At 46.9% G+C, this 22,815-nt stretch overlaps 1 long non-coding RNA gene across 2 annotated transcripts in view; it reads right to left on the bottom strand.

Annotated features, from left to right (window-relative positions):
• Positions 1–216: 216 nt before the first annotated feature.
• LOC130281888 (uncharacterized) overlaps positions 217–22,815 on the bottom strand; it is a 45,006-nt gene continuing 22,407 nt past the window's right edge. The window contains exons 3-5 of one of the 2 annotated variants that reach the window (XR_008846151.1): positions 11,274–11,443; positions 10,644–10,700; positions 217–506 (exon numbers count right to left, since the gene is read on the bottom strand). This is a non-coding gene — a long non-coding RNA (uncharacterized LOC130281888). The remainder of the gene's footprint in view (positions 507–10,643; positions 10,701–11,273; positions 11,444–22,815) is intronic. The other variant, XR_008846152.1, reaches the window with a different exon arrangement.

The raw sequence follows: 22,815 nt of genomic DNA, 5'->3' as shown, positions 1-22,815 counted from the left end.
TCTGTTTAACTTTCTGGCACCAATTGATTTAAAAGAAAATGTCTTCCAGTGGAGTACCCCTTTAAAGAAACTCAATATAAGCTATTGTTGGTACCATACCACTGAACTCTTACAAAAATGTAGTGCCACTATTTCCCCTTTAGGACTTGAAGTGGCCTCTGCGTTTTCTATTTTTTGGGGTTGTCGGTCTTTCTGGGTTGAGGTAAGTCAGTTAATTGCTGAGGTTTTCCTTTGTCTTCGTTGTTGTCCTTGCCTTTTGTCCTTCATGTTGAAATGTCCTCCGCTTGCTTTATCTGTACAGATGTTTGGCTTTTTGAGTTTTAACCCTTCGGGCCCATTGTGTCCTTAGTACTGTTTGTTTCCGCCATGTACCTGCGCTTTTGTTCTGTATGGCATGTTGTTACCTTGAGATTTGACTCTTTGTTACTATGCAGCTGTAAATTGCTAATAGCCTTGATTTCCTTGTAGCTGATTCATGAACTCACCTTGTATTTGCACATACTCTTCTTTTTTTTGTTATTTGAGAAAATGTTTTAATAAAATAAGCAGTAAAAAAAGATTACATATTTAGAATAGGCATTGTGTAACTGCAAGTATTTTTTTCACCACCAATGTAAAGTACCATTGTACAGAATGCTACAAGTACTACCATGAAAATGAGGAATCCCACATACTTTTATATTGATAATATACATTTTCGAGATCCAAATAATATCGCGTTAATAACATAGAAATGTATGGATAGAGTGACAAATGGGTATTATCATTCTCTACACATTCTCAACCCAGTCATACTTTTCTGACAGTAGGAATGGTAACACCGAGTTTTTTATTTTTTCATACATTTCATTGAGGAGTAGCAAAAGTAACAAGACAATGCAGCTTTTTAATAATAGACGGTCCAACATTCTTATTTCATGAGAAATTTAGTGTGTATTAAAGGGAATCTGTCAGTTGTATTTGCTGCTAAGAGCTGGAGACACCATTGGATAGCTGTTGGGGTATAAATGCAAGCTGTTCCTTTCCTGGAACTGATGGTGGATTTTAATTATTCCTATTTCTCAGCCAAGTGTCAAAGAGGCCAAGCCTAGATTCTCAAGGGTCATAGCCTCGCATTCCTTCTAGCTCTCCCTCCCCATATAGACCCTCCTTGACTGATGTACATGGCTCTGTGTGACAGTCAGGAGGTTCTGGGAGGTGAGGGCAACTGAAAAAGCATGCAGGCATTTGAGAAGCTCAGCTCCACCTTCTTGAGCTGCAAAAGAAAAAGGCAATTTTATAAGTTCGACAACACTCCCCACTCCAGAAAAGATACAGTTTGCTTTTATACCCTTAGAGTGCATTCACACCACGTTTTTGCAATACAGTTCCTGTATCAGGTTTTTGATGAAAAACTGATTGCTCAAAACCCAGACTAAACTGTATCAAAACGCGTGTACAAATTTGAACCCGTATACGGTTTAAAAAATGATGTCCTGTTGCATCTGTTTTTTAAGAAAAAAAACATACGTTTTTAACTTTTCACTGCATTATGAATACATCGAAAAAGGATGTATAACAACAAGTGTATACAAGAACCAGTCCTCTAGAGCCAGTAGAAATAAGAAATGAGAAAATAGGAAAGAAAAATAGAAAAGAGATGAAAATGGATGAAATGAAAAATTAAAAAATTCTAAAAATGATAAAAATAATACTGTAGTGAATTAAAAGATGGAAATTAGATATATATTCCTTAATAGTCCCGAATCAAAGTTGCAAACATAAAAAAGATATAACACATTTATTCATAATGTAATATACATCAGTGCAGGGCCCTTGCACGAGATGTATTACAACTGTTAAAAAACATATACTAATAAAAAATATATAAAATGATGATATGCTAAATTATATATCACAATCAGCCACCTTTAAATGAATGTCAATTTGCTAAAGAAATGGTCTATGATAAAGTGATGTCCGTGCAGCGGGTAAAGATATATAGAGTGCCAGACTTGTTCACAATGTTTTAAAGGAGTTTCCGAAAACGCTGTACATACAGTGTGGTACCTGTAGTCCGCAACGGGATGTAGTTCACGCTGTCCTGCGGTAATGATGGCGCTCGGAGCTGGCACAGAGCTGCCTCCGGCCCAGAGGTGGTTGCTCCAGCGGTCCCGGCGGGGTACAGGTGGGCACGGATCTGCTTCCAGCCGTAGCGTTTGCTGGATGGTATAAACAGGTAAGTGAGCTGGCGTCCTCGTGCTGGATCGTGCGCGCGATCCCAATAGTAGTCCAAGATGAGGGTACTGCAGCGCTGCAGAGGGCTGTATCGTGGGTATCCGATAATGATAAAGGTGCTGATAGAAATAGATAAAGATGGCAAACAGGGCTATACGCGTTTCAAGACAAAGGTCTCATTCTTCAGTAGCCAGAATTGCATATTCTGGCTATTGAAGAATGCAATTCTGGCTACTGAAGAATGAGACCTTTGTCTTGAAACGCGTATAGCCCTGTTTGCCATCTTTATCTACTTCTATCAGCACCTTTATCATTATCGGATACCCACGATACAGCCCTCTGCAGCGCTGCAGTACCCTCATCTTGGACTACTATTGGGATCGCGCGCGCGATCCAGCACGAGGACGCCAGCTCACTTACCTGTTTATACCATCCAGCAAACGCTACGGCCGAACGCAGATCCGTGCCCACCTGTACCCCGCCGGGACCGCTGGAGCAACCACCTCTGGGCCGGAGGCAGCTCTGTGCCAGCTCCAAGCGCCATCATTACCGCAGGACAGCATGAACTACATCCCGTTGCGGACTACAGGTACCACACTGTATGTACAGCGTTTTCGGAAACTCCTTTAAAACATTGTGAACATTGTAATACATCTCGTGCAAGGGCCCTGCACTGATGTATATTACATTATGAATAAATGTGTTATATCTTTTTTATGTTTCCAACTTTGATTCGGGACTATTAAGGAATATATATCTAATTTCCATCTTTTAATTCACTACAGTATTATTTTTATCATTTTTAGAATTTTTTAATTTTTCATTTCATCCATTTTCATCTCTTTTCTATTTTTCTTTCCTATTTTCTCACTTCTTATTTCTACTGGCTCTAGAGGACTGGTTCTTGTATACACTTGTTGTTATACATCCTTTTTCTATATATACCTTTAGGTCTGTGGGGTATAGACCTACCCAGTTAACCTCAAGTCAGCCCTGGCTGAGTGAGCTACACAATTTTTGTTGTATTTCCATTATGAATACATTTTCACTTGTTTGATTGAAATTCCAAGAAAAAAAACTGTGCAAAGTCAAAAACCGTATGGTGAAAACCGGATGGAACCGTATGCACATACAATTCAATACGGTTCCCATTGACTCCCATGTTAAAAAAAACGTATACGGTTTAATACAGTTTTTCACCCGGACCAATAACTGTGGTAGGTTACGGTTTTGGGTACGGGAAAAAAACTGACAAAACCTTACAGGATGCAAAATGGACACAACCTGATGCATCTTTTGGCATATGGTTTTCAATGGAGAGTCAATGCATACGGTTTTCAATACGGTTCCATACGGTTTTCACATAGAAAACATATATGGGAACTGTATTGCAAAAACTTGGTGTGAATGCACCCTAACAGCTATCCAATGGAGTCTGCAGCTTATAGCAGCAAACAGAGCTGACAGATTCCATTTAAGGGTCTATTCACACATACAGTATTCTGCGCAGATTTGATGCTCAGGATTTCAAGCTGTGTTCAGTTTACATTGAGATCTGCAGCAGAAAATCCTGTGCATCAAATCTGCGCAGAATATTGTACGTGTGAATAGACCATAAACGTGTGTTCACACGTGCATATTTTTGCAGCAGATTTGCTGATGCAGATTTTGCTGCCCGTTGACTTTGATGAGTAGGAAATCTGCTACAGCAAACCTGCAGCAGAAAATATGCATGTGTGAACGCACCCAAAATAGGTATTGCAGGATTGCTGACAGATCTTCTATTATGATTATGATCCAAATAATAAAAGTAGAAAGAGGAATGTGGTGATTCAGGGTGAGCGGGTGTTTAGAACTAGGTCTGAAGCCAGCCATAAACATATAAGACATGTAACAATGAGACAGCAATCTGCTGATCAGCTCTATTTCCATATTCCTCCTTGAACATTCATGCTTTATTTTGTCAAGCAGGCGTGGTTACAGTATTTCAATAGGGAAAAGGGAGCATCTCTTTCAGGCCCATCCCATTTAAAAATCCACACACAATTCTCCACTGCAAATGATAAAATTATAATTTTTTTCTGCTGCATAAATGATCTGATCATCTAACAAACATTCTTTTTTTATTTTATTTTTTTCGATCGCTGGCCCTTTTACACAAGTCAGCAATTGGAAATGAGCGTTCTTACAGACACTTGATCGGTTGATAACTGATCTATGAAAAAGGCGTTTTTAATTTTTCTGAGGGTACTTGCCCAGTCTTTCCCACACTTTGCCCCATGCACATTAGACTGTGTGCTCAGTTGGTTAGAGTCGAGAGAAGAAGAACTGGGGCGGATTTACTAATACTGTGCTGATGGACCATCTTCAGTAGCTCTAGATTCATAAAAGTGTCTCAAGCTGTTGAGTACATTTGGTGTATGTTTAGACTATGTAGTCCAGGTTTAGATCATCTCTTTGTTGGCTGACTGTTGGGCCCAGAAAGCACCTGGGCTCAGTGTGTCATACTGCTTCTCAGCAAATCGCTGGTTGAGGCGGGACATCACTGCAGCCAGCAATTTGCTGAATGGTAGTATGACACGCTGGACCTGGGTGTGTGTTATACGCTGATTCTGAACTTGCCGACTTCCAGTAGCTCATATGTGCAAGTGGTCACATTTCCTTCCAATGTCTGTGCTTTTGACAGGGGCCCTACTGGTTTAGAGTGCCACCCTACAGTTTCAGTAAAATACTACTCAGCCATCTGGTCTTGGTTCTGTGCCCTGTTGATATGCTATAGGATGCTTCTCCTGCTCTTTCTGGTGGCCTCGTCAAGGCCTGTTATTTAAACCCAGTTATTGCTCTTATTTATTGACTGGAGATCTGGGTTCTTCCTTGCCGAGTCTTCATTATTAGTATATTTGCAAAAAATACTCTTGTTTCTAACCTTAGCTTTGCTTTCAGACTATGCTCCTTCCTTGTCCTTCAGATACCATGCCTGGTACTTGTAGTACTTGCACTTAAACTACTGCACCTGGTCTTGACTCCTGACAATGCTTCTGCCCTGTTCTTTGGATTCCATGCCAGGCACTTGTGGTGCTGCTGAAATACTCACTGCTGGCTACCCCTGACTATGCTTCATGTAAGCCCTCCAGGTGACAAACCTTGGCTCCATATCCCTGAGCATGCCACTTTCAAACAACACCAACACCACAAATCCATGTCCGTTCTTGGGATGACAACTTCGAAATCTTGCCACAAAGTCTACACCTCCATACGAGTATTAAGGCTATTGTTACATACTGCGCCCCGGCCACAGACACCGGCCGTGAGCGTAGCGTCCCCATGTCCCCGACTGCCGGCGGCGCCGGGATTAGCATCGCAGGATGCGCCCGCATGGTAATCCCGGCCCGTCTCTTACCTCACTCCACTCCTGCAGCTGCTTCCTCTCAGCCCCGGCACGCGCGTCCCCGTCCCTTAGGGTGCGCGTGCGTCGGGGCTTTGAAATATAAAGGGCCAGTGCACCCATAATTAGTGATTTGCCCTGTCACCATGTTATAAAGTTATTTGCATCTCCCACACCCCTCTGCCAGATCTTCAGTGCTTAAGAGAAAGTGTTCCCATTGCCTGTTTTCCAACCCGTGTTTCCTGACCTTCCTGCTACGTTTTTTGACTCCGAACCTTTGCCGCCTGTCTAGACCTTCTGCCACATTGACTACGCTTCTGCCTCATCCTCCGGTACCTCGCCTTGCCCAGTTGCCTGTGTGGTCGAGCCGTGTCGGGGGTAGCGACCTGGGTGTCGCCTGCCACAGCAAATCCATCCTGCTTTGCGGCGGGCTCTGGTGAAGACCTTTGGCACCTTAGACTCCACTCCCTGATACGGTCCGAGTCATCAGCCACACAGGTAGAGGATCCACATGCAGTTTCGTGACAGCCTGCATTCAGGTGCTTGACAGTAAGATCCGGCCACGGATTCAACTGGGGTTCCTCTGCCTGACAACATGGATCTTGCATCCATCGTGGCGCTCCAGTCCCAGCAGTTGGCCCAGCAGGCACAGCCATGATGCAGCAGTTGCTATCTGCTCAGCAGCAACTGCCACAGCCTCCTCCTCCAGCTCCAGTACAGCCTCCCGTTGCTGTAAACTCCGTTTGTCGCTTCCAGAAAAATATGAGGGGGATTCCAAGTCCTGTCGAGGTTTCGTGACGCAGTGCTCCATGCACATTGAACTTATGGCAGACCAGTTCTCCACAGAATGGGCAAAGGTGGCTTTTGTCATTAGTCTCCTTTCTGGAAGGACCTTGGCCTGGGCAATTCCGCTGTGGGATCACAGTGATGTCATCACTACCAATCTCCAGGCAGAATTCCGCACTGTCTTCGAGGAACCTGCTCGTGCTTCCTCCGCTGAGACGGCTCTGCTGAGTCTTTCTCAGGGCAACTCCACTGTTGGCGAGTATGCCATCTGGAGCAATGAAGCTCTCTGTGCTACCTTGAAGAGAGGATTATCGAGTCAAATTAAGGATGTCCTCGCTGCCCGCGAATTGCCGTCTACCTTGAACGAACTAATACAATTGGCATCCCGGATCAATATTTGTTTCTCCGAGTGACGAGAGGAACTAAGACAAGAAAGGGAATTTGCATGACCTCTGTGCTTTCCTCAGCTGGAGCCAGTCTTCCAGCAACCGCCGCAATTTTCTACGTAAACCCCCCCCCCCCCCCCAGTGGAGGCTGTGCAAGGGAATCGGTCTTGCCTGACCCTGCAGGAAAGGACTCACCGACGAACCGAAAATCTTTGTCTATACTGCGCCAGTGCAGACCACTTTCTTAAGGATTGGCCTCTGCGTCCTTAGCTACAGGGAAACGCTCGCACCTAGGGTTTGTTGTAGAAGCCTCCATAGGTGTGAATTCCTCCTCTCCAGGCTTAAATTTTACGGTTCAGCTTCTTCTTCCCTCCAAAGAGAACCTCTCAATTCTGGCCTTCCTGGACTCAGGCTCTGCGGGAAACTTTATTGATGCCTCTCTAGTGCATAAGTATCGTATGCCAGTTTTCCGCCTCCTGAAACCTCTGTTCATCTCTACGGTCAATGGAGAAAAACTTGACTGTACCATGCTATACCGCACAGAAACCCTGTTGATGCAGGTTGGAGTCTCCCATAGGGAGAACTTGTCCTTCTACGTACTCCCACACTGTACTTCACCACTCTTGCTTGGTCTACCTTGGTTGCAGCTCCATGCCCCACAGCTGGATTGGAAAACCGGTGAAGTCCTTTGCTGCGGGCCGCACTGCAGCAATCACTGCATTTACATACGTGTGACCAAGTTGGAACCTTTGTCTAGACCTCTACCCGGTTTACCTTCATTTCTCCAGGATTTTGCTGATGTCTTCAGCGAAAAGCAAGCTGAAGTTTTGCCTCCACATCATCCATACGATTGTCCTATTGACTTGCTGCCCAGCACCACACCTCCCAGGAGCCGTATTTACCCCTTGTCTGTTCCTGAAACCCAGGCCATGTCAACCTATATCCAGGAGAACCTACAGAAAGGAGTTATCGGGAAGTCCTCTTCTACTGTCGGAGCTGGGTTCTTCTTCGTGGAAAAGAAAGATGGGTCGTTGTGTCCTTGCATCGACTACCGGGGACTGAATAAAATTACAGTTAAAATCATTATCCCCTTCCTTTAATCTCGGAGTTGTTTGACCGTCGGCGAGGTGCCAGGATTTTCTCCAAATTGGATCTTCGAGGTGCCTACAACTTAATTCGTATAAGAGAAGGGGACCAGTGGAAGAACGCATTCAATACTCGAGATGGACATTACGAATATCTTGTCATGCCATTCAGACTATGCAATGCTCCAGCAGTCTTCCAGGAGTTTGTCAATGACATTTTCCAGTGTTGTCAAGACCTGATCCGGACACGCCATTTTCTTTAGAGGTGGATGCGTCTTCTGTCGGGGCAGGAGCAGTCTTGACACAGAGATCTTTCAAGGGTAAGACCTTATACTAAAGGAGATCGAAACCTCCTGGCTGTTAAATTGGCCTTGGAAGAATGGCGTCATCTCTTAGAGGGCTCTGTGCATCCTATAACCATCTATACGGATCATAAAAACTTGCTTTATCTTCAGTCAGCCCATCGTCTCAATCTGCATCAGGCTCACTGGTCCCTGTTCTTCTCCAGATTTAACTTTTTTATTCATTTTCGTCCAGCATAGAAGAATCTTCGGGCTGATACTCTATCAAGATCTTCTGAGGTACAAGAACCCGAACCCCGTCTGCAACATATTGTCCCTCCGGATCGTCTTATTTCCGCAGCACCAGCAAGTCTTCAGCGTCTGCCCCTGGGAAGACTTATGTTTCTCCTCGTAAGTCTTGAAATGGGGTCATTCTTCTCTGTTGGCAAGTCATGCTGATATCCGTAAATCCTTACAACTAATTTTTCAACAGTATTGGTGGCCCACTCTGAAATGGGATGTCATGGACTTTGTTCGTTCTTGCTCTGTTTGTGCCCGGGACAAAACACCGCGCACCAAGCCTGCCGGTCTACTACATCCTTTGCCTGTTCCTGATCTGCCCTGGTCTAACATTGGAATGGACTTTATTACGGACCTTCCTTCTTCTAGCGGCAATACAGTCATCTGGGTTGTTGTGGACCGATTTTATAAGATGGCTCATTTTGTGCCTTTGCCTGGGTTGCCATCCGCACCTCAACTAGCCAAACTGTTCCTTTCCCATATCTTCCTTCTCCATGGATTGCCAACGCATATTGTCTCTGACCGGGGAGTCCAGTTCGTCTCCAAATTCTGGAGGGCACTCTGCTCACAACTTCAAGTTAATTTGGATTTCTCCTCTGCCCCCAGTCTAATGGTCAAGTTGAGTCAGATTTTGGGGTATTATCTTCACCACTTTGTCTCCGCCCGCCATGATGACTGGTCTGATCTTCTACCCTGGGCTGAGTTTTTGTACAACCATAGGGATACCAAATCCACAGGAACTTCACCCTTCTATGTAGTCTATGGACTTCATCCTCATCCTCCTCTACTGTTACCTCCGGAGTCCCTATGGCTGATGAACTAGTACGGAACTTCACCGCCATTTGGAAGAAGACTTCTTCATGCCACGACCCGTATGAAATCTCAAGAGGACAAGAAAAGGTGTTCTCCTCCTGAATTTTCACCCGGGGACAAGGTATGGCTGTCATCTAAATATATCCGCTTCAGAGTACCTTGCCACAAACTGGGACCACGCTATTTGGGGCCTTTCAAGGTCAAGAGACATCTTAATCCAGTGGCGCATTCGCTACATCTGCCTTCCTCCCTCTGGATCCCAAATTCTTTCCACGTCTCCCTCCTGAAACCAGTCATCTATAACCGCTTCACTAAAAAGGACATTTCTCCCACTCCCATCTCTGGTACCTCTGATGTATATTCTGTCAAGGAAATTTTGGACTCCAAGCTCATCAGAGGTAAACGTTTCTTTCTTGTAGATTGGGAGGGATTCAGTCCTGAAGAGAGGTCTTGGGAGCCACAAGATAACATCCTGGATCAGGATCTTCTCAAAAGATTGTTGTTACATACTGCACTCCGGCTGAAGACACCGGCCGTGAGCGCAGACGGGATTCGCATCGCGGGACGTGCCCCCATGCGAATCCGCCCGTCTCTTATCTCACTCCACTCCTGCAGCTGCTTCCTCTCAGCTCCGGTGCGCGCGTCCCCATTCTTAGGGCACGTGCGTGTCGGAGCTTCAAAATTTAAAGGGCCAGTGCGCCCATAATTAGTGAATTCACCTGTCACCATGTTATAAGTCATTTGCATCTCCCACACCCCTTTGCCAGATCTTCAGTGCTTAATGCCTAAGAGAAAGCGTTCCCATTGCCTGTTTTGCCTAACCGTGTTTCCTGACCTTCCTGCTACGTTTTTTGACTGTGAACCTTTGTCGCCTGTCTAGACATTCTGCCACGTTGACTACGCCCGATACGGTCCGAGTAATCAGCCACACAGGTAGAGGATCCACATCCAGTTTCGTGACAGCCCGCATTCAGGTGCGTTACAGCTATGTTCACACAGCAGACTATTCGTGTTGAATTCCACATGAATATTCCACACGGACATTTCGCAGCAGCAGAGTCCCATTGATTTCAAGCTATTGATTGTTGTCTATGTGACGGCATATTTCAAAGTGGTCCTAGTGCCCACCAGGTCTTTCAAATGTGCGGAATGTATTTTGGTATTTTCTGCCCATGTGAAGATAGCCTAAGGGTGAAACCAAGAAATTTCCTAGATCCTGGTCTAACCTATATATAATCAATTGTGGCTTAGAAAATCAATCCTCTTTTTCAATGTGTGATCTTAACAAGCACAGTACATCATAATTGATTTAGGTGACTGATTGTGGATTTACAGCAAGAACATCAGATTTTAGAATACCCTTATTTTCCTCTTACCCAGAAGCCCCTACCTTATACAGCTTCCTTTGTGTTCTTCATGGCAGACTTGAGCCTCGAAAGATATGCATCTATACGAAATACACATGTACTATATAAGTTCCCCTGACAATAAGTAATCACATCTAATAAACAGTTTTTAATACAAGTGCACTGCATCTTATGCCAAATAACTAATGCAAAAGCCCCATATCCCTTGCTCTGATTTTACCATATGACAATCTTGCAACAACATCATTTTGGAAGGATAAGCAACAATAAATCGTAATATCATTTCCATAATTTCTCTGACATATTTAAGTCTTCATGTGATTAAAATGACAATTATGTAGTCATGTTTTGTGCATTAATTTGATTAAGGAGATTCAAGCTTAATTATCATATGCATGAGTTTACAAGTCGCCAAAGGCATGTTAAGTAAGGGACTGGCACATTCTGCAGAGCACCCAAAAAAAAAAAAAAAAACAGGATTCATGGCTGGAACCTGTGCTGTGATCAATTGAAAATACAGTCACATTTCCTGGGATACCTGGTGGCAGGAGTTTAAGGTACGTGAAATATAAGGACAGAATATGGGTAATTCTGATTTCTCTTATCACCTAATTAAATTCCTCTTGGCTGCCTCTATACCAATTTTCACCTACCTTTCACTTCACTTTGTCCTCTGGCATTTTTCCCATCTGTCTTTAAACAATCCCTGACATTTCTTAATTTTATTTCTCTTCTGCTCCGTGCCAGTGCTCAAAGGCGTCTTCCAAATTGTTGAAGGACTTTATATAATCTCCTTTTTCTGACTGTCCAAGTATTTACTGCGCTGCATTAGATAAACAGGTTTAACAATGCTCCCCTGTGCCACCAAATTAGCTAAAATATATAAACTCAGCAGTCCTACAGTCTTTATATACATGACATCTTTCCTCTAGGACATCTTAGAAAATGCATTATATAATAGGTTTCATGCACTTATCAGCGGATGGGGGTGGGGTGATGAAATGCATGATGATAACTGCCCCAAAGCGATAATGGTGTTATCCATACTTGACGAGTGGCATAAATAACAATAATTATCTTTTACGCTGTAAGGATAGAAAATGTCTTGCCTTCTGTGACAATAAAGATATAGCACCTATAAAATGTGTGCATCCTTTATCCTACTGGCAATTGCTAGCTGACCTTATACCTACCTTATTCCTTTCTTCTCCACTGAAAATGCCCAGTAGTTGTTAGTTGGTCAAACCCTGTCACGTCTGTCACATGTGCTCAGTGTGAACCTGCTTTCATCTGTGAAGAGCACAGGGCGCCAGTGGCGAATTTGCCAATCTTGGTGTTCTCTGGCAAATGCCAAATGTTCTGTACAGTGTTGGGCTGTAAGCACAACCCCCACCTGTGGACTCATACCACCCTCATGGAGTCTGCTTCTGACCGTTTGAGTGGACACATGCACATTTGTGACCTGCTGGAGGTCATTTTGCAGGGCTCTGGCAGTGCTCCTCCTGCTCCTCCTTGCACAAAGGTGGAGATAGCGGTCCTGCTGCTGGGTTGTTGCCCTCCTACGGCCTCCTCCACTTCTTCTGATGTACTGGCCTGTCTTCTGGTAGCGCCTCCATGCTCCTGACATTACACTGACTGACACAGCAAACCTTCTTGCCACAGCTCGCATTAATGTGCCATCCTGGATGAGCTGCACTACCTGAGCCACTTGTGTGGGTTGTAGGCTCCATCTAATGCTACTACTAGAGTGAAAGCCCCGCCAGCATTCAAAAGTGACCAAAACATCAGCCAGGAAGCATAGGAACTGAGAAGTGGTCTGTGGTCACCACCTGCAGAACCATTCCTTTATTGGGGGTGTCTTGCTAATTGCCTATAATTTCTACCTGTTGTCTGTTCCATTTGCACAACAGCATGTGAAATTGATTGTCAATCAGTGTTGCTTCCTGAGTGAACAGTGTGATTTCACAGAAGTGTGATTGACTTGGAGTTACATTGTGTTGTTTAAGTGTTCCCTTTATTTCAGTAACAACCACAGCTCCTAATAGTGATAGCCGGCCAGCTTAAGCTTAAAGGGGTATTCTGGTTACTGGAAAATTTTTATTTGTTGCTGGGACCACAAAGACAATAAAAAAGAACACATACTCACTTACCTCACTCCCTCAGGGATCCCCCTGTGATGTCCTCCAGTTCCCTGATGAACTCTGTGGCTACTGTTTCCGAGGTGGACTCATTTTGGCAGTGATGGCTTGCTCAGTCAACCACATGTTGAAGCAGTGTCTCGGAAGTAGCAGCCAGAGCGCTAAGTAGGGACCGGAAGACTGGGGGACCCCTAAAAGAGCCAGATAGGTGAGTATGTGTTCTTTTTAATTGTCATTGTGGCCCCAGCAACACATAAAAAATTTCTGAAAAATAGAATATCCTTCTGATGTCAAACGGTGTCCTTTTTGGTATTTTGTGTTGATGCCCTCCGCTCCATATTGTGCATTGTCAGCCACTGTTTGGCAAGGATATTTGTAGAAGGGTTCAAATAAAAACATCATACAATTGCCTAAAAAATTGCTATATATAGTGCTGCCACCACTATACACTGCAGAAATAATATGTAATACAGTGCTAAAGTAATACCAACATACAGTGACCAAAATACAGCTTACATACTAATATCATTGCTACATAATATCTTCGTAATATTGCTATGAAATCAATACTAAGGTTTAAGGTAGCCCCCAGTCTTGGGTGCCAGGCCATTTGAGGCATTGCCTACAGCAAGGGCAACTGAAGTACCTGGTGTGAAAGGTATGGCCCCATTACACTGAGGAATTATCAGCGGAAAAGGCTATTGCCGGCTGGCGTTTCATCAGCTGAATGCTCAATTTTCACTTTCTAAATAGACATTGTTTGTTGATCGATAAATGATTATGTGGTAGCCTGGGGTTATAGGGTATATGGGGTGTAGCTGTGCAGTAACTAAAGGGTGTCTGGTTAACCCTCTCTATTCGTGATGCAAGGGTGAGGGCTATTCTCTGTATGCTTGTCCTACCACCACCCTTCCCAAGAGCGATAGGGAGGTATGAAATAATTGAATGTCCACAACCGGAGATTTGCAGAAACTTGTCGGAACTTTTACTGAAGATTTTATGCGATAATCAACAGGAACAGTCCATATAACAAAGTCTATTAGAGCTTGACAAGTGGTTGGGACCTCGTGAGTCTATTGAGCTTAGGAAGGTAATTGTTGCGCTGATCCACTGGATTTAGGGGTTTAGATTCGGTCCAGTAATCACGCTAGCTTTAGCGGGGATTAAGATTCTAACTCACGGTTTAGTTTCAGGCCTAGGCCGGCAGGCTTCTGGCCTGGCTTGTCTTTGTAAGTTGCGCAGATCCGTCCTAATTGTCCGGCATCCACGACAGCAGCAACCCAAGAGAGCGATCATTGGCTACAGCTCCCTTATATGGGCAGGGGCTGGATTAGGCTCACTGGTCCATAACAACTGTCAATCTTCTGTACAAAGAGTTATGGGTAAACATGTGACCCAAGGACCTCCAAAGGTCCTCCAAGATACCATAGAGGAATTAACATAGTCACATGCCCGAAGGTCCTGCGACGCTACCAAAGTAAGCATACTAATATACATTATGTTACATATACAGTGACCCCCCGACTTATGATGGCCCCGACATATGATCATTTCAACATATGATGGCCTCTCAGAGCCCATCATATGTTGAAGGCAGCATCGACATATGATGCTGCTGTGTGTCGGGGCCATCATACAAACAGCTATCTGACAGCGCTGACAACTTCAGCAACTGACAGATAGTTGTTTAATGTCCCCGTGTGCCCCGTTCTGCCTCCTGTTACTCACATGCTGTCCTGCTAACTCACGCAGGCTTCCACTGTGAGCTCCGTGTAAGCCCCGCCCCCCAGTGCAGCCATAGCCAATAGCCTGCAGCATCTTGCTGCAGGCATCCAATGAGCTGCTGGCTGCCCTCCCCTTCCTTTCCTATAGAGCTGTAGTCGGCAGGATGGTAATGGAGGACATTCTGTCCCCCCTGAAGGTATTTAAAGAACTGTACAGTACTGTATGCGATGTCACACATCACATACAATACATATACACACTATACACCCCATACATCAATGTTTCCCTATCAGTGTGCCTCCAGCTGTTGCAAAACTATAACTCCCAGCATGCCCAGACAGTCAATGGCTGTACATGCATGCTGGGAGTTGTAGTTGTGCAACAGCTGGAGGCACCCTGGTTTGTTAAACACTCCCCATACACTCCACATACAATGGTCATCCCAGAACCAATTAGCAGTTTCCCATAGAGATATGTATTCAACATACAATGGTTCCGAGGCCCCAGAACCAATTACCATTTTTACATAGACATATGTACTCGACATATGATGGTTTCAACATATGATGGTTCTACTGGAACCAATTAATATCATATGTTGAGGGACCACTGTATACATTTAGACATTACAGGACTAGAAAAGAAAAGGCGACTAGGGGCTGTCCCACCTGTGGGACCCTACCTGAACGTAGTAACTCTGACTTTGGGGACCACTACACAAGGTTCGGCATGCAATACGGTACCGGGATACCAAAATTCAAGCAAAGGGCCACATAAACGATCCGGCGATCATTTGTGCTGCCCTCCCTGTGCAATAGTGAAGTCTTTAAATGAACGGTGATCTACGAGGAGGGTGCTCATTTACAGCTCGTGTCAGGCCATGTAATAGAGCCCTAAGGCCAGCCCTGCAACCAACTCCTTCATGACCGTAATGGGCAAATCCCCAGTAAGATGACAGCCACAGCCCCCATGACAACCTGTGATACAGTATTTCAAACTTAAAATAGTGAACCTGTAAATAAGTGCATTTTTATCTGCTATTAAAATGTATTTCTACAGTTTATAGATAAGGTTGCTGCTACACATTGATACGATTCCCTGTTATCTACGTTTATGTAGAAAAGAATGGGTTGCAAACCACATAAAGAAAAGCTGCTGCTCCCTCCCGGCAAGTTCTTGGCCTTGTTGCAGTGAAAGTCATGATGGAAAATGTGCAGCCTGGTATACGGAGCACTGATTGCCTTGTATGTCATATTAATGCATTTAATAACCTGCACTATTAGAGCCTGGGTGTTGCTTTCAGCACTTCATCCATTATACATGGGGCGACATCTTTAATTAACAAGTATCTAAAATTGCTGGGTATCAGGTAAACCAGACGGCAGCCTAAGCAGATTGTGCCCTACATAACAAAAGACTGCAGGATATGGGTGACACCAGCAGATCTCTGTGGTCCTGTGGGGACCTGTCACTCAATAGTCATCAGAAGGGCATGCTGAAGCTTATTGATGCATACACTTTCCAAGCCCTTGGTCATAGTACGTATATTGTAGTTGCATCACTTACTCAAGGGCACAGTTATGATATATACTCCTTTCTATCTATGCTCTATTTCTTGATGACCTTCAGATTGTGTATTAACAGAAAGTAAAGTTTAAGCAACAAACAACTATATAGGTTTTAGCTGTAGCCTGTAACCAAGAGTCTCATAAGTCTGCATAGCAGTTGTATAAAAAGCATTGTAATTGGAACATTGTGATTTTTTAAGACTATTTACAAAGTTGCTTCTTGAAAAAAAAAAAAAAAAAAAAACACTTAAAGGGGCACTCTGGAGTTAAGTGTTTTTATTACATGAACATGCCTGGGCTGTGACTCTGAAAAAAAAATAACCTTGTACATACCTTCCCTTTCTCCCCCGCTGCCCCATAAAGCTGTGTACAGCACTGTCCATAAAGGTGATAAACTCAAGTGTGACAGTTTTGGACTAGTTATCTGGTCCAGGTATGGCCAGCCTACACAGGGGCACCATTTAACAGATTTGCTCATAGAGATTAGCGAACTTTTCAAAAAGTTTGCTTCGATCTCAATTTTTTTGTCGGTGAATCTATATTAGAAAAGGCTATTTCTAGCCTACATACAGCCTTTATAGGGGTATAGAACACTTTGCTGTGTTCTAAAACGCATATGGAGTGTGCTGGGGTAGTGAAATAATACTGTTATTCAGAATAATATGCAGATTACCGGCATCGCTTTTAGAATCACTGCCGCACAGCAGCACAATGACAGAGCCTGGTGGTGGCATCAGTGTCAGGAGACCATATAGTGACTGAATGACAGCGTGGAGGTGTTGGCAGCATGAGGAGACCATATAGTGGCTGAATGACACAGCTTGGATGAGGCTGAAGCATGAGGACACCATATAGTGGATGAATGACACAGCTTGGATGAGGCTGAAGCATGAGGACACCATATAGTGGATGAATGACACAGCGTGGTGGTGTTGACAGCATGAGGACACCATATAGTGGCTGACTGACACAGCGTGGTGGTATTGTCCTATCAATCAGGACACTTGCTTTAATGCCACCTACCCTCAAGGCACCGGGGATATCATGCAGTAATTTTTCCGCCACGATGTCCCGTCACTGTATAATGCCCGTAATGAATTACGGGCATATACGGGTGCAAACGGGCAGTTACAAAACCCCATAGACTGCAATGCGATTTAGTCACGGCCGTCAGAGGTTTTGTAACGGCCGGATATCGCCGATATAGTGACGAAACTGGTGACGGAAGTTCCTAAACGGAACTATTTCATAGTGTGAAAGCAGCCTTAGGCCTCACATGTACATGTCACGATGCCGGCTGGCAGGTAGTGGATCCTCTGTGCCAGAGAGGGATTGGCGTGGACCGTGCTAGTGGACCGGTTCTAAGCCACTACTGGTTTTCACCAGAGCCCGCCGCAAAGCGGGTTGGTCTTGCTGCGGCGGTAGTGACCAGGTCGTATCCACTAGCAACGGCTCACCTCTCTGGCTGCTGAAGATGCTGAAGAAAGGCGCGGTACAAGGGAGTAGGCAGAAGCAAGGTCGGACGTAGCAGAAGGTCGGGGGCAGGCGGCAAGGTTCGTAGTCAGGGGCAACGGCAGGAGGTCAGGAACACGGACTAGGAACAGACAAGGGAACGCTTTCACTAGGCACAAGTGCAACAAGATCCGGCGAGGGAGTGCAGGGGAAGTGAGGTGATATAGGGAAGTGCACAGGTGGGAGCCAATTAAGCTAATTGGGAAGATTGGGCCAGGCACCATCATTGGTGCACTGGCCCTTTAAATCGCAGAGACCCGGCGCGCGCGCGCCCTAGGGAGCGGGGCCGCGCGCGCCGGGACAGGACCGAGGGAGAGCGAGTCAGGTACGGGGGCCGGGGTGCGCATCGCGAGCGGGCGCTATCCGCATCGCGAATCGCATCCCGGCTGAAGGCGGGACCGCAGCGCACCCGGTCAGTGGATCTGACCGGGGCGCTGCAACAACGAAGATGAGGCGAGCGCTCCGGGGAGGAACGGGGACCCGGAGCGCTCGGCGTAACAGTACCCCCCCCCTTGGGTCTCCCCCTCTTCTTGGGGCCAAAGAACCTGAGGAAAAAAAACTCAATTTTTCCGTGATGAGGTCTGATGCAAATTAGGAGGGGTTCTGTGTGGAAACGTACGAGACAGTCCAATCTTTTATTGTAAAAACAATAGATGTAGAGGGGTCTGGCGAGACTGGTCACAGGAACGTAGAACCTGTTGATGAGAGAGGCCAAAAAAATTTTTCCTGCAGATCCGGAATCCAAGAAGAGCATAGTAGAGAAGGAGAAGGTAGAGGCAGATATCCGCACAGGCACAGTAAGGCGTGGAGAAGCAGAGTTGACATCAAGAACTGTGTCACCTTTGTGCGGAGTCAGCGTACGTCTTTCCAGGCGGGGAGGACGGATAGGACAATCCTTCAGGAAGTGTTCGGTACCGGCATAGTACAGGCAAAGATTCTCCATGCGGCGTCGTGTCCTCTCTTGAGGTGTCAAGCAAGACCGGTCAACTTGCATAGCCTCCGCGGCGGGAAGCACAGGAACAGATTGCAGAGGACCAGAGGAGAGAGGAGCCGGAGAGAAAAAACGCTTCGTGCGAACAAAGTCCATATCCAGGCGGAGCTCCAGACGCCATCCGGAAGAACGCATGTCAATGCGAGTGGCTAGATGAATGAGTTCATGTAGGTCAGCAGGAGTCTCTCGTGCGGCCAGAACATCTTTAATGTTGCTGGATAGGCCTTTTTTAAAGGTCGCGTAGAGAATCTCACTATTCCAAGACAACTCGTAAGCAAGAGCACGGAACTGAATGGCGTACTCGCCAACGGAAGAAACACCCTGGGCCAGGTTCAGCAGGGCAATCTCGGCTGAAGAAGCTCGGGCAGGTTCCTCAAAGACACTTCGAATTTCCGAGAAGAAGGAGTGTACAGAGGCAGTGACGGGGTCATTGCGGTCCCAGAGCGGTGCGGCCCATGACAGGGCTTTTCCAGACAGAAGGCAGAACACGAAAGCCACCTTAGACCTTTCAGTAGGAAACTGGTCCGACATCATCTCCAAGTGCTGGGAACATTGCGAAAGAAAGCCACGGCAATACTTAGAGTCCCCATTAAATTTGTCCGGCAAGGACAGGCGGAGGCTAGGAGTGGCCACTCGCTGCGGAGGAGGTGCAGGAGCTGGCGGAGGAGAAGATTGCTGGAGAAGTTGCGACTGAAGTTGGTGCGAAATGGTGGACATTTCCGACAGCTGACGGGTTAGAAGGGCGATCTGTCGGGCTTGCTGGGCGGCCACCGTGGTGAGGTCAGCGACAACTGGCAGAGGAACTTCAGCGGGATCCATGGCCGGATCTACTGTCACGATGCCGGCTGGCAGGTAGTGGATCCTCTGTGCCAGAGAGGGATTGGCGTGGACCGTGCTAGTGGACCGGTTCTAAGCCACTACTGGTTTTCACCAGAGCCCGCCGCAAAGCGGGTTGGTCTTGCTGCGGCGGTAGTGACCAGGTCGTATCCACTAGCAACGGCTCACCTCTCTGGCTGCTGAAGATGCTGAAGAAAGGCGCGGTACAAGGGAGTAGGCAGAAGCAAGGTCGGACGTAGCAGAAGGTCGGGGGCAGGCGGCAAGGTTCGTAGTCAGGGGCAACGGCAGGAGGTCAGGAACACGGACTAGGAACAGACAAGGGAACGCTTTCACTAGGCACAAGTGCAACAAGATCCGGCGAGGGAGTGCAGGGGAAGTGAGGTGATATAGGGAAGTGCACAGGTGGGAGCCAATTAAGCTAATTGGGAAGATTGGGCCAGGCACCATCATTGGTGCACTGGCCCTTTAAATCGCAGAGACCCGGCGCGCGCGCGCCCTAGGGAGCGGGGCCGCGCGCGCCGGGACAGGACCGAGGGAGAGCGAGTCAGGTACGGGGGCCGGGGTGCGCATCGCGAGCGGGCGCTATCCGCATCGCGAATCGCATCCCGGCTGAAGGCGGGACCGCAGCGCACCCGGTCAGTGGATCTGACCGGGGCGCTGCAACAACGAAGATGAGGCGAGCGCTCCGGGGAGGAACGGGGACCCGGAGCGCTCGGCGTAACAGTACATAGTGCGCTCTCACTCCTGAGCCTTGTTGTGCGCCCCGCAGAGCATTTTACGCCCACATATGGGGTATTTCCGTACTCAGGAGAAATTGAGTTACAAATTTTGGGGGTCTTTTTTTCCTTTTACCTCTTGTGAAAATAAAAAGTAAAGGACAACACCAGCATGTTAGTGTAAAAAAAATGTTTTTTTACACTAACCAGCTGATGTAGACCCCAACTTTTCCTTTTCCTTTTCATAAGGGGTAAAAGGAGAAAAATCCCCCCTAAATTTGTAGTGCGATTTCTCTTGAGTACAGAGATACCCCATATGTGGCCCTAAACTGGTTTCTTGAAATATGACAGGGCTCCGAAGTGAGAGAGCGCCATGCGCATTTGAGGACTAAATTAGGGATTGCATAGGGGTGGACATAGGGGTATTCTACGCCAGTGATTCCCAAACAGGGTGCCTCCAGCTGTTGCTAAATTCCCAGCATGCCTGGACAGTCAGTGGCTTTCCGGAAATGCTGGGGGTTGTTGTTTTGCCACAGCTGGAGGCTCCGTTTTGGAAACACTGCCGTACAATGTTTTTTATTATTACAGTAAGAAACTTACTGTAAACCTACCTGTGTGAATGTACCCTGTAGACCTCCAGCTGTTGCAAAACTACAACTCCCAGCATGTACTGACAGAACGTGCATGCTGGGAGTTGTCCTTTTGCAACAGCTGTAGGCACACTGGTTGGAAAACCTTCTGTTAGGTTCTGTTACCTAACTCAGTATTTTCCAACCAGGGTGCCTCCAGCTGTTGCAAAACTACAACTCCGAGCATGTACTGATCACGGAAGTGCATGCTGGGAGATGTAGTTATGCAACAGTTCGAGGTGCGCAACTACAACTCCCAGCATGGCGAGACAGCTGTTTGCTGTTTGGGCATGCTGGGATTTGCACTTTTGCAACATCTGCAGGGCCACAGTTAAGAGACCACTGCAGTGTGATCTCCAAACTGTGCCCCTCCAGATGTTGCAAAACTACAAATCACAGCATGCCCAGACAGCAAACTGCTGTGTGGGCATGCTGGGAGTTGTAGTTTTGCAAAATCTGGAGGACTACAGTTTATAGCACACTGCAAAGTCATCTTCAAACTGCAGCCCTCTAAATCTTGCAAAACTACAAATCCCAACATGCCCAAACGGCTGTCTGGGCATGCTGGGAGTTGTAGTTTTGCAACATCTGGGGGGGGGCTACAGTTTAGAGAGCACTGTATGTTGTCTCCAAAGTTTAGCCTCCCCCAGATCTTGCTAGGCAACTACTCACCAGCTTCCGTAGTCTTCATCAGGGAGCCACGAGGGAGCCGCACGTCATCGCCGCCCGCCGCCGATCAGGTAAGGGACCTCCACCGTCGCCGGTCACGCTACAGTTCCCCGGTTCTGCCGGAGTACCGTCGGTGGGCAGGACGGGGGAACCGAACTTTAACCCCCCCGCCCCCGATCTGCTATTAGTCGTCGCGTCTTGACGACTAATAGCAGGGATAGAAGGGGTGGCACCCCTGCCACCTAACTCCTATCCCTTCAGGGGGGCCGGGGGTGTCTTGGACACCCCCGATCCCCCTGATTTTCCGGGTCACCGGACACTAGTATGACCCGGATCCGCCGAAAATCGTCGGTCTGAATTGACCCCCCTGGGCATATGCACGGGATGCCTGCTGATAGATATCTATCTATCCTATAGATAGCCCCCGTTGGTCCGGCACCGGCCTCACAGTCCAGCGGTGCTAACCTCATTCAACTTCCTGGGGACGGGGACGCCGCAGAGCCGTCGGCGTATCACTGGCCGCAGCGATGTCCTGCCCCGGCCGGTGAAAGGTTGAGTGCACTGTCATGTAAGGAGCTCTGGCTGGCTTCTTACATGACAGTGGGCTCAGCCTATCACCGGCCGGACATCGCTGCGGCCAGTGATACGCCGACGGGCACAGCTCTACTGCGGAACTTGAAAAGGCACCCGACACCATTCTATATCAGTGAGCTATGGTGGCTGCAGGTACTGAAGAGTCATTGCCACAAGGAGCTGTGCAGGATGACGTCACTCACCGAAACTCCACCTGGGACTGCTGGAGCGCACTGAGTGACACAGGCCAAGTGAGAATGCAGTGGCACAGTGGGGGAACAAGTGGGTGAAATGATGTGGCACTGGGAGTGGCCAAGAAGGGGGATGAAATCATCTAGGGAGAGAACGATGTGGTACAGGGGGTGATAAAGGGGGGGGGGAGAAGGGTAATAAAATAGCACAAGGTGTGATGAAGGGGGGAATGAAATGGCAAAGGGGGAGCAAGGGTGGAGGAAAGGTGGCACAGGGACATCAGGTTCAAGGGAGGAGAAATTAAGTAACACGGGGGGGGGGGATCAAGAGGGGGAATGAAGTGGCACAAAGGGGGGGTTAAAGGGAGGGAACATAGGATGTGCAACGTGATCCATGCAATTGGCGGTACAGCGAGGGGTGTGTCACCAAACTATGTACAGTGGTCCCTCAACATACGATGGTAATTTGTTCCAAATGAACCATCGTTAGTTGAAACCATCGTATGTTGAGGGATCCATGCAATGAAAAGTATAGGAAGTTATACTCAGCTGTCCCCACCGCTCTGGACGGTCACCGCTGCCCTGGATGTCGCCCTCCATCGCTGTCGCCGCGTCCCCAGGGTGTCCCTGCCACTCTGAACCGTCT

This window comes from Hyla sarda, chromosome 7 (assembly GCF_029499605.1).
Source record: "Hyla sarda isolate aHylSar1 chromosome 7, aHylSar1.hap1, whole genome shotgun sequence".
Classification (NCBI taxonomy): Eukaryota; Metazoa; Chordata; class Amphibia; order Anura; family Hylidae; genus Hyla; species Hyla sarda.
The sequence above is the reverse complement of the archived record's forward strand: the minus strand, read 5'-3'. Positions and strand labels throughout refer to the sequence as shown.